This window comes from Hyla sarda, unplaced genomic scaffold (assembly GCF_029499605.1).
Source record: "Hyla sarda isolate aHylSar1 unplaced genomic scaffold, aHylSar1.hap1 scaffold_711, whole genome shotgun sequence".
In the NCBI taxonomy this organism is placed as follows: domain Eukaryota; kingdom Metazoa; phylum Chordata; class Amphibia; order Anura; family Hylidae; genus Hyla; species Hyla sarda.
In genome coordinates, this window is record NW_026610731.1 from 154673 (window position 1) to 168307 (window position 13635).

Sequence of the window (13635 nt, forward strand, 5' to 3'; positions counted from 1 at the left end):
CTGAATGTTCCTAATTGACAAAATAAGATTAATGCTTATGAAGAAATATAAAATCTCATCCCTTCCCCAATATCGCGCCACACCCCTACCCCTTAATTCCCTGGTTGAACTTGATGGACATATGTCTTTTTTCGACCGTACTAACTATGTAACTATGTAACATAACATGGGGGGGGGGGTCTCCTGGCTGTTCACACAGGTGTGTCATTGCTGTACATTGACCATGCATTGCTTCTGTGGTATTGCAAAGGCAAAGACAAATGCTTCCAGCCATCCATTGCACTAATGGATTGGTCATCAGCTGGCTGTCTATGTCCCGCATCAATATAGACCAAAGTACAGAGGGTTAGGCTATGCTATTGTGCACCTACCTGATGCATCAGAAGGTGCGAGGCCCTTGCTAAATTCTGTGCACAGACTTTGAGATCTATGCTTTAGACTGTATCTAAACCTGCTCCAACATGGACTGACATTCTGGCCTACTTTCAGCCGATGCGACTTGTCTGTCGCTGAACAGTCGCTTTTTATGTATTCAGCACCTATGTATAATGTTGTAAAAATGCTCTAGAAGCTAAAGTCGCAGAAATGTCACACATATTTGGCCTGCAACTTTCTGTGCGACAAATTCAGACAGGAAAAATCAGTATAAATCCTTAGAAAATTATCCCCCAGTGTCTCCATCTGCTGGCGGTATTGAATAAGCATTGCTGCACTGATGGGGTATGCATTAGACGAAAAAAAAGAAGAAAAAGAAGAATAATACGCCCAGAAAAGAGGCGAAAAGGAGAAAAACGTAAAAAAACTTGAAAAAAAAGTAAGAGGAAGAGAAGGGAAAAAAAGGTGGAAATGGGTTTAAAAGTGATTTCGGCGGAGAAATATATATATATATATATATATATATATATATATATATATATATATACACGCACACACACACATATATATAAACGTATTCTCCGTTGAGATATTGCAGCCGCTGCTGTGTCCAGGCCCAGGAGCCTTAGCACTGTGCTGTGATGTCACTCAATACCACTGACATCACTAGGTGTAAACAACATCTCTCCTTTGCTGTGTATGTGACTATGGAGCTGTTTGGTGATGTCGTCTATTATGGCCTTCATAGAAGCAACAGGAGATTGTTGCATCCATCTAGAACCCTCAGAACTACAGTGCTATGATGTCACTCACTTCCACAGGCCTTGCAGAGTGTAAACAACAACAACCCAGCTTTGTTGTGTATGTAACCATAGGGATTTGTGATGTCACCTAGAACCTTCACAGCAGCGACAGCTTTATGAGGAGCATCAGCACTGCTCTGCCTGAGCAGAACCATCACCGCCATAGGTTGTCAAATAACCCGGGTTTAACCCACACAGGTAAGTCCAATGGGGTGCAGGCATGTCCTCTATGCTTACAGCTTCCCGTGGGTGTTGGTTTGATACCGTTTGGGGACAGCCAAGGAGGCATCTGCAGGCAACAAAGGTAGGTGTGTGCTTGTGTGTGTGTTTCCTATGCAGATCCTAAGCCCAGTGTCACATGCAAGTAGGAGGAGTAAGAAGGGTTCCTGGCAAATCCGGGTTATGGATTGCATTTAAAAAGGCCCCGTGGGAGTGCAATGGGCCCCTGTCTTGCTGCTTAGCAATAATGGTATGGGTTTAGGTTCTGCTGTGTGTACTGGTGGTTGACTGCCCCCCAGCCCAGAGTGTGCATGGAAAATTGTCTGGCAGCCTCCCTGACAGCAAGCAGTGATAGTGCCCATGAAGGGGACCTTGTTGGGCCCGCCCCTTTCACGGTTATCGCTTCTCGGCCTTTTGGCTAAGATCAAGTGTAGTATCTGTTCTTATCAGTTTAATATCTGATACGTCCCCTATCTGGGGACCATATATTAAATGGATTTTTGAGAACGGGGGCCGATTTCGAAGCTTGCTTCCGTCGCCCTATGCATTGACCCGATATGGCAGTATCTTCGGGTACAGTGCACCACCCCCTTACAGGGTTAAAAAGAAAGATTCCTACTTTCATTGCTACCTGCTTGCTGGCTAGCCAGCTAGCCAGCCCTGTGGGCCTTGCTGCTGCTGCTGCTGCAGCCAAAAAACAAAAGGTGGTGCTGCTGCTGCTTCTGCTTCTGCTTGTGTCTGGCCGCTGTTGGAGCGTCCAGGCACAGGACTTCTGCTGCTGCTGACTAAATGGCCTCCTTAATTGGATCATTTGAGTAGCCAGCACACCTGTGCAGGTAGGGCATGACATGATAGGCAGCTGCCTTGATAGCGGGTGGGTGCTGAATGTTCCTAATTGACAAAATAAGATTAATGCTTATGAAGAAATATAAAATCTCATCCCTTCCCCAATATCGCGCCACACCCCTACCCCTTAATTCCCTGGTTGAACTTGATGGACATATGTCTTTTTTCGACCGTACTAACTATGTAACTATGTAACATAACATGGGGGGGGGGGGGGGTCTCCTGGCTGTTCACACAGGTGTGTCATTGCTGTACATTGACCATGCATTGCTTCTGTGGTATTGCAAAGGCAAAGACAAATGCTTCCAGCCATCCATTGCACTAATGGATTGGTCATCAGCTGGCTGTCTATGTCCCGCATCAATATAGACCAAAGTACAGAGGGTTAGGCTATGCTATTGTGCACCTACCTGATGCATCAGAAGGTGCGAGGCCCTTGCTAAATTCTGTGCACAGACTTTGAGATCTATGCTTTAGACTGTATCTAAACCTGCTCCAACATGGACTGACATTCTGGCCTACTTTCAGCCGATGCGACTTGTCTGTCGCTGAACAGTCGCTTTTTATGTATTCAGCACCTATGTATAATGTTGTAAAAATGCTCTAGAAGCTAAAGTCGCAGAAATGTCACACATATTTGGCCTGCAACTTTCTGTGCGACAAATTCAGACAGGAAAAATCAGTATAAATCCTTAGAAAATTATCCCCCAGTGTCTCCATCTGCTGGCGGTATTGAATAAGCATTGCTGCACTGATGGGGTATGCATTAGACGAAAAAAAAGAAGAAAAAGAAGAATAATACGCCCAGAAAAGAGGCGAAAAGGAGAAAAACGTAAAAAAACGTGAAAAAAAAGTAAGAGGAAGAGAAGGGAAAAAAAGGTGGAAATGGGTTTAAAAGTGATTTCGGCGGAGAAATATATATATATATATATATATATATATATATATATATATATATATACGCGCACACACACACATATATATAAACGTATTCTCCGTTGAGATATTGCAGCCGCTGCTGTGTCCAGGCCCAGGAGCCTTAGCACTGTGCTGTGATGTCACTCAATACCACTGACATCACTAGGTGTAAACAACATCTCTCCTTTGCTGTGTATGTGACTATGGAGCTGTTTGGTGATGTCGTCTATTATGGCCTTCATAGAAGCAACAGGAGATTGTTGCATCCATCTAGAACCCTCAGAACTACAGTGCTATGATGTCACTCACTTCCACAGGCCTTGCAGAGTGTAAACAACAACAACCCAGCTTTGTTGTGTATGTAACCATAGGGATTTGTGATGTCACCTAGAACCTTCACAGCAGCGACAGCTTTATGAGGAGCATCAGCACTGCTCTGCCTGAGCAGAACCATCACCGCCATAGGTTGTCAAATAACCCGGGTTTAACCCACACAGGTAAGTCCAATGGGGTGCAGGCATGTCCTCTATGCTTACAGCTTCCCGTGGGTGTTGGTTTGATACCGTTTGGGGACAGCCAAGGAGGCATCTGCAGGCAACAAAGGTAGGTGTGTGCTTGTGTGTGTGTTTCCTATGCAGATCCTAAGCCCAGTGTCACATGCAAGTAGGAGGAGTAAGAAGGGTTCCTGGCAAATCCGGGTTATGGATTGCATTTAAAAAGGCCCCGTGGGAGTGCAATGGGCCCCTGTCTTGCTGCTTAGCAATAATGGTATGGGTTTAGGTTCTGCTGTGTGTACTGGTGGTTGACTGCCCCCCAGCCCAGAGTGTGCATGGAAAATTGTCTGGCAGCCTCCCTGACAGCAAGCAGTGATAGTGCCCATGAAGGGGACCTTGTTGGGCCCGCCCCTTTCACGGTTATCGCTTCTCGGCCTTTTGGCTAAGATCAAGTGTAGTATCTGTTCTTATCAGTTTAATATCTGATACGTCCCCTATCTGGGGACCATATATTAAATGGATTTTTGAGAACGGGGGCCGATTTCGAAGCTTGCTTCCGTCGCCCTATGCATTGACCCGATATGGCAGTATCTTCGGGTACAGTGCACCACCCCCTTACAGGGTTAAAAAGAAAGATTCCTACTTTCATTGCTACCTGCTTGCTGGCTAGCCAGCTAGCCAGCCCTGTGGGCCTTGCTGCTGCTGCTGCTGCAGCCAAAAAACAAAAGGTGGTGCTGCTGCTGCTTCTGCTTCTGCTTGTGTCTGGCCGCTGTTGGAGCGTCCAGGCACAGGACTTCTGCTGCTGCTGACTAAATGGCCTCCTTAATTGGATCATTTGAGTAGCCAGCACACCTGTGCAGGTAGGGCATGACATGATAGGCAGCTGCCTTGATAGCGGGTGGGTGCTGAATGTTCCTAATTGACAAAATAAGATTAATGCTTATGAAGAAATATAAAATCTCATCCCTTCCCCAATATCGCGCCACACCCCTACCCCTTAATTCCCTGGTTGAACTTGATGGACATATGTCTTTTTTCGACCGTACTAACTATGTAACTATGTAACATAACATGGGGGGGGGGGTCTCCTGGCTGTTCACACAGGTGTGTCATTGCTGTACATTGACCATGCATTGCTTCTGTGGTATTGCAAAGGCAAAGACAAATGCTTCCAGCCATCCATTGCACTAATGGATTGGTCATCAGCTGGCTGTCTATGTCCCGCATCAATATAGACCAAAGTACAGAGGGTTAGGCTATGCTATTGTGCACCTACCTGATGCATCAGAAGGTGCGAGGCCCTTGCTAAATTCTGTGCACAGACTTTGAGATCTATGCTTTAGACTGTATCTAAACCTGCTCCAACATGGACTGACATTCTGGCCTACTTTCAGCCGATGCGACTTGTCTGTCGCTGAACAGTCGCTTTTTATGTATTCAGCACCTATGTATAATGTTGTAAAAATGCTCTAGAAGCTAAAGTCGCAGAAATGTCACACATATTTGGCCTGCAACTTTCTGTGCGACAAATTCAGACAGGAAAAATCAGTATAAATCCTTAGAAAATTATCCCCCAGTGTCTCCATCTGCTGGCGGTATTGAATAAGCATTGCTGCACTGATGGGGTATGCATTAGACGAAAAAAAAGAAGAAAAAGAAGAATAATACGCCCAGAAAAGAGGCGAAAAGGAGAAAAACGTAAAAAAACGTGAAAAAAAAGTAAGAGGAAGAGAAGGGAAAAAAAGGTGGAAATGGGTTTAAAAGTGATTTCGGCGGAGAAATATATATATATATATATATATATATATATATATATATATACGCGCACACACACACATATATATAAACGTATTCTCCGTTGAGATATTGCAGCCGCTGCTGTGTCCAGGCCCAGGAGCCTTAGCACTGTGCTGTGATGTCACTCAATACCACTGACATCACTAGGTGTAAACAACATCTCTCCTTTGCTGTGTATGTGACTATGGAGCTGTTTGGTGATGTCGTCTATTATGGCCTTCATAGAAGCAACAGGAGATTGTTGCATCCATCTAGAACCCTCAGAACTACAGTGCTATGATGTCACTCACTTCCACAGGCCTTGCAGAGTGTAAACAACAACAACCCAGCTTTGTTGTGTATGTAACCATAGGGATTTGTGATGTCACCTAGAACCTTCACAGCAGCGACAGCTTTATGAGGAGCATCAGCACTGCTCTGCCTGAGCAGAACCATCACCGCCATAGGTTGTCAAATAACCCGGGTTTAACCCACACAGGTAAGTCCAATGGGGTGCAGGCATGTCCTCTATGCTTACAGCTTCCCGTGGGTGTTGGTTTGATACCGTTTGGGGACAGCCAAGGAGGCATCTGCAGGCAACAAAGGTAGGTGTGTGCTTGTGTGTGTGTTTCCTATGCAGATCCTAAGCCCAGTGTCACATGCAAGTAGGAGGAGTAAGAAGGGTTCCTGGCAAATCCGGGTTATGGATTGCATTTAAAAAGGCCCCGTGGGAGTGCAATGGGCCCCTGTCTTGCTGCTTAGCAATAATGGTATGGGTTTAGGTTCTGCTGTGTGTACTGGTGGTTGACTGCCCCCCAGCCCAGAGTGTGCATGGAAAATTGTCTGGCAGCCTCCCTGACAGCAAGCAGTGATAGTGCCCATGAAGGGGACCTTGTTGGGCCCGCCCCTTTCACGGTTATCGCTTCTCGGCCTTTTGGCTAAGATCAAGTGTAGTATCTGTTCTTATCAGTTTAATATCTGATACGTCCCCTATCTGGGGACCATATATTAAATGGATTTTTGAGAACGGGGGCCGATTTCGAAGCTTGCTTCCGTCGCCCTATGCATTGACCCGATATGGCAGTATCTTCGGGTACAGTGCACCACCCCCTTACAGGGTTAAAAAGAAAGATTCCTACTTTCATTGCTACCTGCTTGCTGGCTAGCCAGCTAGCCAGCCCTGTGGGCCTTGCTGCTGCTGCTGCTGCAGCCAAAAAACAAAAGGTGGTGCTGCTGCTGCTTCTGCTTCTGCTTGTGTCTGGCCGCTGTTGGAGCGTCCAGGCACAGGACTTCTGCTGCTGCTGACTAAATGGCCTCCTTAATTGGATCATTTGAGTAGCCAGCACACCTGTGCAGGTAGGGCATGACATGATAGGCAGCTGCCTTGATAGCGGGTGGGTGCTGAATGTTCCTAATTGACAAAATAAGATTAATGCTTATGAAGAAATATAAAATCTCATCCCTTCCCCAATATCGCGCCACACCCCTACCCCTTAATTCCCTGGTTGAACTTGATGGACATATGTCTTTTTTCGACCGTACTAACTATGTAACTATGTAACATAACATGGGGGGGGGGTCTCCTGGCTGTTCACACAGGTGTGTCATTGCTGTACATTGACCATGCATTGCTTCTGTGGTATTGCAAAGGCAAAGACAAATGCTTCCAGCCATCCATTGCACTAATGGATTGGTCATCAGCTGGCTGTCTATGTCCCGCATCAATATAGACCAAAGTACAGAGGGTTAGGCTATGCTATTGTGCACCTACCTGATGCATCAGAAGGTGCGAGGCCCTTGCTAAATTCTGTGCACAGACTTTGAGATCTATGCTTTAGACTGTATCTAAACCTGCTCCAACATGGACTGACATTCTGGCCTACTTTCAGCCGATGCGACTTGTCTGTCGCTGAACAGTCGCTTTTTATGTATTCAGCACCTATGTATAATGTTGTAAAAATGCTCTAGAAGCTAAAGTCGCAGAAATGTCACACATATTTGGCCTGCAACTTTCTGTGCGACAAATTCAGACAGGAAAAATCAGTATAAATCCTTAGAATTATCCCCCAGTGTCTCCATCTGCTGGCGGTATTGAATAAGCATTGCTGCACTGATGGGGTATGCATTAGACGAAAAAAAAGAAGAAAAAGAAAAATAATACGCCCAGAAAAGAGGCGAAAAGGAGAAAAACGTAAAAAAACGTGAAAAAAAAGTAAGAGGAAGAGAAGGGAAAAAAAGGTGGAAATGGGTTTAAAAGTGATTTCGGCGGAGAAATATATATATATATATATATATATATATATACGCGCACACACACACATATATATAAACGTATTCTCCGTTGAGATATTGCAGCCGCTGCTGTGTCCAGGCCCAGGAGCCTTAGCACTGTGCTGTGATGTCACTCAATACCACTGACATCACTAGGTGTAAACAACATCTCTCCTTTGCTGTGTATGTGACTATGGAGCTGTTTGGTGATGTCGTCTATTATGGCCTTCATAGAAGCAACAGGAGATTGTTGCATCCATCTAGAACCCTCAGAACTACAGTGCTATGATGTCACTCACTTCCACAGGCCTTGCAGAGTGTAAACAACAACAACCCAGCTTTGTTGTGTATGTAACCATAGGGATTTGTGATGTCACCTAGAACCTTCACAGCAGCGACAGCTTTATGAGGAGCATCAGCACTGCTCTGCCTGAGCAGAACCATCACCGCCATAGGTTGTCAAATAACCCGGGTTTAACCCACACAGGTAAGTCCAATGGGGTGCAGGCATGTCCTCTATGCTTACAGCTTCCCGTGGGTGTTGGTTTGATACCGTTTGGGGACAGCCAAGGAGGCATCTGCAGGCAACAAAGGTAGGTGTGTGCTTGTGTGTGTGTTTCCTATGCAGATCCTAAGCCCAGTGTCACATGCAAGTAGGAGGAGTAAGAAGGGTTCCTGGCAAATCCGGGTTATGGATTGCATTTAAAAAGGCCCCGTGGGAGTGCAATGGGCCCCTGTCTTGCTGCTTAGCAATAATGGTATGGGTTTAGGTTCTGCTGTGTGTACTGGTGGTTGACTGCCCCCCAGCCCAGAGTGTGCATGGAAAATTGTCTGGCAGCCTCCCTGACAGCAAGCAGTGATAGTGCCCATGAAGGGGACCTTGTTGGGCCCGCCCCTTTCACGGTTATCGCTTCTCGGCCTTTTGGCTAAGATCAAGTGTAGTATCTGTTCTTATCAGTTTAATATCTGATACGTCCCCTATCTGGGGACCATATATTAAATGGATTTTTGAGAACGGGGGCCGATTTCGAAGCTTGCTTCCGTCGCCCTATGCATTGACCCGATATGGCAGTATCTTCGGGTACAGTGCACCACCCCCTTACAGGGTTAAAAAGAAAGATTCCTACTTTCATTGCTACCTGCTTGCTGGCTAGCCAGCTAGCCAGCCCTGTGGGCCTTGCTGCTGCTGCTGCTGCAGCCAAAAAACAAAAGGTGGTGCTGCTGCTGCTTCTGCTTCTGCTTGTGTCTGGCCGCTGTTGGAGCGTCCAGGCACAGGACTTCTGCTGCTGCTGACTAAATGGCCTCCTTAATTGGATCATTTGAGTAGCCAGCACACCTGTGCAGGTAGGGCATGACATGATAGGCAGCTGCCTTGATAGCGGGTGGGTGCTGAATGTTCCTAATTGACAAAATAAGATTAATGCTTATGAAGAAATATAAAATCTCATCCCTTCCCCAATATCGCGCCACACCCCTACCCCTTAATTCCCTGGTTGAACTTGATGGACATATGTCTTTTTTCGACCGTACTAACTATGTAACTATGTAACATAACATGGGGGGGGGGGTCTCCTGGCTGTTCACACAGGTGTGTCATTGCTGTACATTGACCATGCATTGCTTCTGTGGTATTGCAAAGGCAAAGACAAATGCTTCCAGCCATCCATTGCACTAATGGATTGGTCATCAGCTGGCTGTCTATGTCCCGCATCAATATAGACCAAAGTACAGAGGGTTAGGCTATGCTATTGTGCACCTACCTGATGCATCAGAAGGTGCGAGGCCCTTGCTAAATTCTGTGCACAGACTTTGAGATCTATGCTTTAGACTGTATCTAAACCTGCTCCAACATGGACTGACATTCTGGCCTACTTTCAGCCGATGCGACTTGTCTGTCGCTGAACAGTCGCTTTTTATGTATTCAGCACCTATGTATAATGTTGTAAAAATGCTCTAGAAGCTAAAGTCGCAGAAATGTCACACATATTTGGCCTGCAACTTTCTGTGCGACAAATTCAGACAGGAAAAATCAGTATAAATCCTTAGAAAATTATCCCCCAGTGTCTCCATCTGCTGGCGGTATTGAATAAGCATTGCTGCACTGATGGGGTATGCATTAGACGAAAAAAAAGAAGAAAAAGAAGAATAATACGCCCAGAAAAGAGGCGAAAAGGAGAAAAACGTAAAAAAACGTGAAAAAAAAGTAAGAGGAAGAGAAGGGAAAAAAAGGTGGAAATGGGTTTAAAAGTGATTTCGGCGGAGAAATATATATATATATATATATATATATATATATATATATACGCGCACACACACACATATATATAAACGTATTCTCCGTTGAGATATTGCAGCCGCTGCTGTGTCCAGGCCCAGGAGCCTTAGCACTGTGCTGTGATGTCACTCAATACCACTGACATCACTAGGTGTAAACAACATCTCTCCTTTGCTGTGTATGTGACTATGGAGCTGTTTGGTGATGTCGTCTATTATGGCCTTCATAGAAGCAACAGGAGATTGTTGCATCCATCTAGAACCCTCAGAACTACAGTGCTATGATGTCACTCACTTCCACAGGCCTTGCAGAGTGTAAACAACAACAACCCAGCTTTGTTGTGTATGTAACCATAGGGATTTGTGATGTCACCTAGAACCTTCACAGCAGCGACAGCTTTATGAGGAGCATCAGCACTGCTCTGCCTGAGCAGAACCATCACCGCCATAGGTTGTCAAATAACCCGGGTTTAACCCACACAGGTAAGTCCAATGGGGTGCAGGCATGTCCTCTATGCTTACAGCTTCCCGTGGGTGTTGGTTTGATACCGTTTGGGGACAGCCAAGGAGGCATCTGCAGGCAACAAAGGTAGGTGTGTGCTTGTGTGTGTGTTTCCTATGCAGATCCTAAGCCCAGTGTCACATGCAAGTAGGAGGAGTAAGAAGGGTTCCTGGCAAATCCGGGTTATGGATTGCATTTAAAAAGGCCCCGTGGGAGTGCAATGGGCCCCTGTCTTGCTGCTTAGCAATAATGGTATGGGTTTAGGTTCTGCTGTGTGTACTGGTGGTTGACTGCCCCCCAGCCCAGAGTGTGCATGGAAAATTGTCTGGCAGCCTCCCTGACAGCAAGCAGTGATAGTGCCCATGAAGGGGACCTTGTTGGGCCCGCCCCTTTCACGGTTATCGCTTCTCGGCCTTTTGGCTAAGATCAAGTGTAGTATCTGTTCTTATCAGTTTAATATCTGATACGTCCCCTATCTGGGGACCATATATTAAATGGATTTTTGAGAACGGGGGCCGATTTCGAAGCTTGCTTCCGTCGCCCTATGCATTGACCCGATATGGCAGTATCTTCGGGTACAGTGCACCACCCCCTTACAGGGTTAAAAAGAAAGATTCCTACTTTCATTGCTACCTGCTTGCTGGCTAGCCAGCTAGCCAGCCCTGTGGGCCTTGCTGCTGCTGCTGCTGCAGCCAAAAAACAAAAGGTGGTGCTGCTGCTGCTTCTGCTTCTGCTTGTGTCTGGCCGCTGTTGGAGCGTCCAGGCACAGGACTTCTGCTGCTGCTGACTAAATGGCCTCCTTAATTGGATCATTTGAGTAGCCAGCACACCTGTGCAGGTAGGGCATGACATGATAGGCAGCTGCCTTGATAGCGGGTGGGTGCTGAATGTTCCTAATTGACAAAATAAGATTAATGCTTATGAAGAAATATAAAATCTCATCCCTTCCCCAATATCGCGCCACACCCCTACCCCTTAATTCCCTGGTTGAACTTGATGGACATATGTCTTTTTTCGACCGTACTAACTATGTAACTATGTAACATAACATGGGGGGGGGGGTCTCCTGGCTGTTCACACAGGTGTGTCATTGCTGTACATTGACCATGCATTGCTTCTGTGGTATTGCAAAGGCAAAGACAAATGCTTCCAGCCATCCATTGCACTAATGGATTGGTCATCAGCTGGCTGTCTATGTCCCGCATCAATATAGACCAAAGTACAGAGGGTTAGGCTATGCTATTGTGCACCTACCTGATGCATCAGAAGGTGCGAGGCCCTTGCTAAATTCTGTGCACAGACTTTGAGATCTATGCTTTAGACTGTATCTAAACCTGCTCCAACATGGACTGACATTCTGGCCTACTTTCAGCCGATGCGACTTGTCTGTCGCTGAACAGTCGCTTTTTATGTATTCAGCACCTATGTATAATGTTGTAAAAATGCTCTAGAAGCTAAAGTCGCAGAAATGTCACACATATTTGGCCTGCAACTTTCTGTGCGACAAATTCAGACAGGAAAAATCAGTATAAATCCTTAGAAAATTATCCCCCAGTGTCTCCATCTGCTGGCGGTATTGAATAAGCATTGCTGCACTGATGGGGTATGCATTAGACGAAAAAAAAGAAGAAAAAGAAGAATAATACGCCCAGAAAAGAGGCGAAAAGGAGAAAAACGTAAAAAAACGTGAAAAAAAAGTAAGAGGAAGAGAAGGGAAAAAAAGGTGGAAATGGGTTTAAAAGTGATTTCGGCGGAGATATATATATATATATATATATATATATATATATATATATACGCGCACACACACACATATATATAAACGTATTCTCCGTTGAGATATTGCAGCCGCTGCTGTGTCCAGGCCCAGGAGCCTTAGCACTGTGCTGTGATGTCACTCAATACCACTGACATCACTAGGTGTAAACAACATCTCTCCTTTGCTGTGTATGTGACTATGGAGCTGTTTGGTGATGTCGTCTATTATGGCCTTCATAGAAGCAACAGGAGATTGTTGCATCCATCTAGAACCCTCAGAACTACAGTGCTATGATGTCACTCACTTCCACAGGCCTTGCAGAGTGTAAACAACAACAACCCAGCTTTGTTGTGTATGTAACCATAGGGATTTGTGATGTCACCTAGAACCTTCACAGCAGCGACAGCTTTATGAGGAGCATCAGCACTGCTCTGCCTGAGCAGAACCATCACCGCCATAGGTTGTCAAATAACCCGGGTTTAACCCACACAGGTAAGTCCAATGGGGTGCAGGCATGTCCTCTATGCTTACAGCTTCCCGTGGGTGTTGGTTTGATACCGTTTGGGGACAGCCAAGGAGGCATCTGCAGGCAACAAAGGTAGGTGTGTGCTTGTGTGTGTGTTTCCTATGCAGATCCTAAGCCCAGTGTCACATGCAAGTAGGAGGAGTAAGAAGGGTTCCTGGCAAATCCGGGTTATGGATTGCATTTAAAAAGGCCCCGTGGGAGTGCAATGGGCCCCTGTCTTGCTGCTTAGCAATAATGGTATGGGTTTAGGTTCTGCTGTGTGTACTGGTGGTTGACTGCCCCCCAGCCCAGAGTGTGCATGGAAAATTGTCTGGCAGCCTCCCTGACAGCAAGCAGTGATAGTGCCCATGAAGGGGACCTTGTTGGGCCCGCCCCTTTCACGGTTATCGCTTCTCGGCCTTTTGGCTAAGATCAAGTGTAGTATCTGTTCTTATCAGTTTAATATCTGATACGTCCCCTATCTGGGGACCATATATTAAATGGATTTTTGAGAACGGGGGCCGATTTCGAAGCTTGCTTCCGTCGCCCTATGCATTGACCCGATATGGCAGTATCTTCGGGTACAGTGCACCACCCCCTTACAGGGTTAAAAAGAAAGATTCCTACTTTCATTGCTACCTGCTTGCTGGCTAGCCAGCTAGCCAGCCCTGTGGGCCTTGCTGCTGCTGCTGCTGCTGCTTCTGCTTCTGCTTGTGTCTGGCCGCTGTTGGAGCGTCCAGGCACAGGACTTCTGCTGCTGCTGACTAAATGGCCTCCTTAATTGGATCATTTGAGTAGCCAGCACACCTGTGCAGGTAGGGCATGACATGATAGGCAGCTGCCTTGATAGCGGGTGGGTGCTGAATGTTCCTAATTGACAAAATAAGATTAAT

At 46.1% G+C, this 13635-nt stretch overlaps 6 non-coding genes across 6 annotated transcripts; all 6 read left to right on the forward strand.

Annotated features, from left to right (window-relative positions):
• The first annotated feature begins 1795 nt into the window (after window positions 1-1795).
• LOC130344260 (U2 spliceosomal RNA) lies at window positions 1796-1986 on the forward strand. The gene has a single exon (XR_008883225.1). It is a non-coding gene; the product is annotated as a U2 spliceosomal RNA (small nuclear RNA).
• Window positions 1987-4077: 2091 nt separating this feature from the next.
• On the forward strand, window positions 4078-4268 carry LOC130344261 (U2 spliceosomal RNA). The gene has a single exon (XR_008883226.1). It is a non-coding gene; the product is annotated as a U2 spliceosomal RNA (small nuclear RNA).
• A 2081-nt stretch (window positions 4269-6349) lies between these two features.
• LOC130344262 (U2 spliceosomal RNA) lies at window positions 6350-6540 on the forward strand. The gene has a single exon (XR_008883227.1). It is a non-coding gene; the product is annotated as a U2 spliceosomal RNA (small nuclear RNA).
• Window positions 6541-8608: 2068 nt separating this feature from the next.
• LOC130344263 (U2 spliceosomal RNA) lies at window positions 8609-8799 on the forward strand. The gene has a single exon (XR_008883228.1). It is a non-coding gene; the product is annotated as a U2 spliceosomal RNA (small nuclear RNA).
• A 2079-nt stretch (window positions 8800-10878) lies between these two features.
• LOC130344265 (U2 spliceosomal RNA) lies at window positions 10879-11069 on the forward strand. Its single transcript, XR_008883229.1, has one exon. It is a non-coding gene; the product is annotated as a U2 spliceosomal RNA (small nuclear RNA).
• A 2079-nt stretch (window positions 11070-13148) lies between these two features.
• Window positions 13149-13339, forward strand: LOC130344266 (U2 spliceosomal RNA). Its single transcript, XR_008883230.1, has one exon. It is a non-coding gene; the product is annotated as a U2 spliceosomal RNA (small nuclear RNA).
• The last annotated feature ends 296 nt before the right edge of the window (window positions 13340-13635 follow it).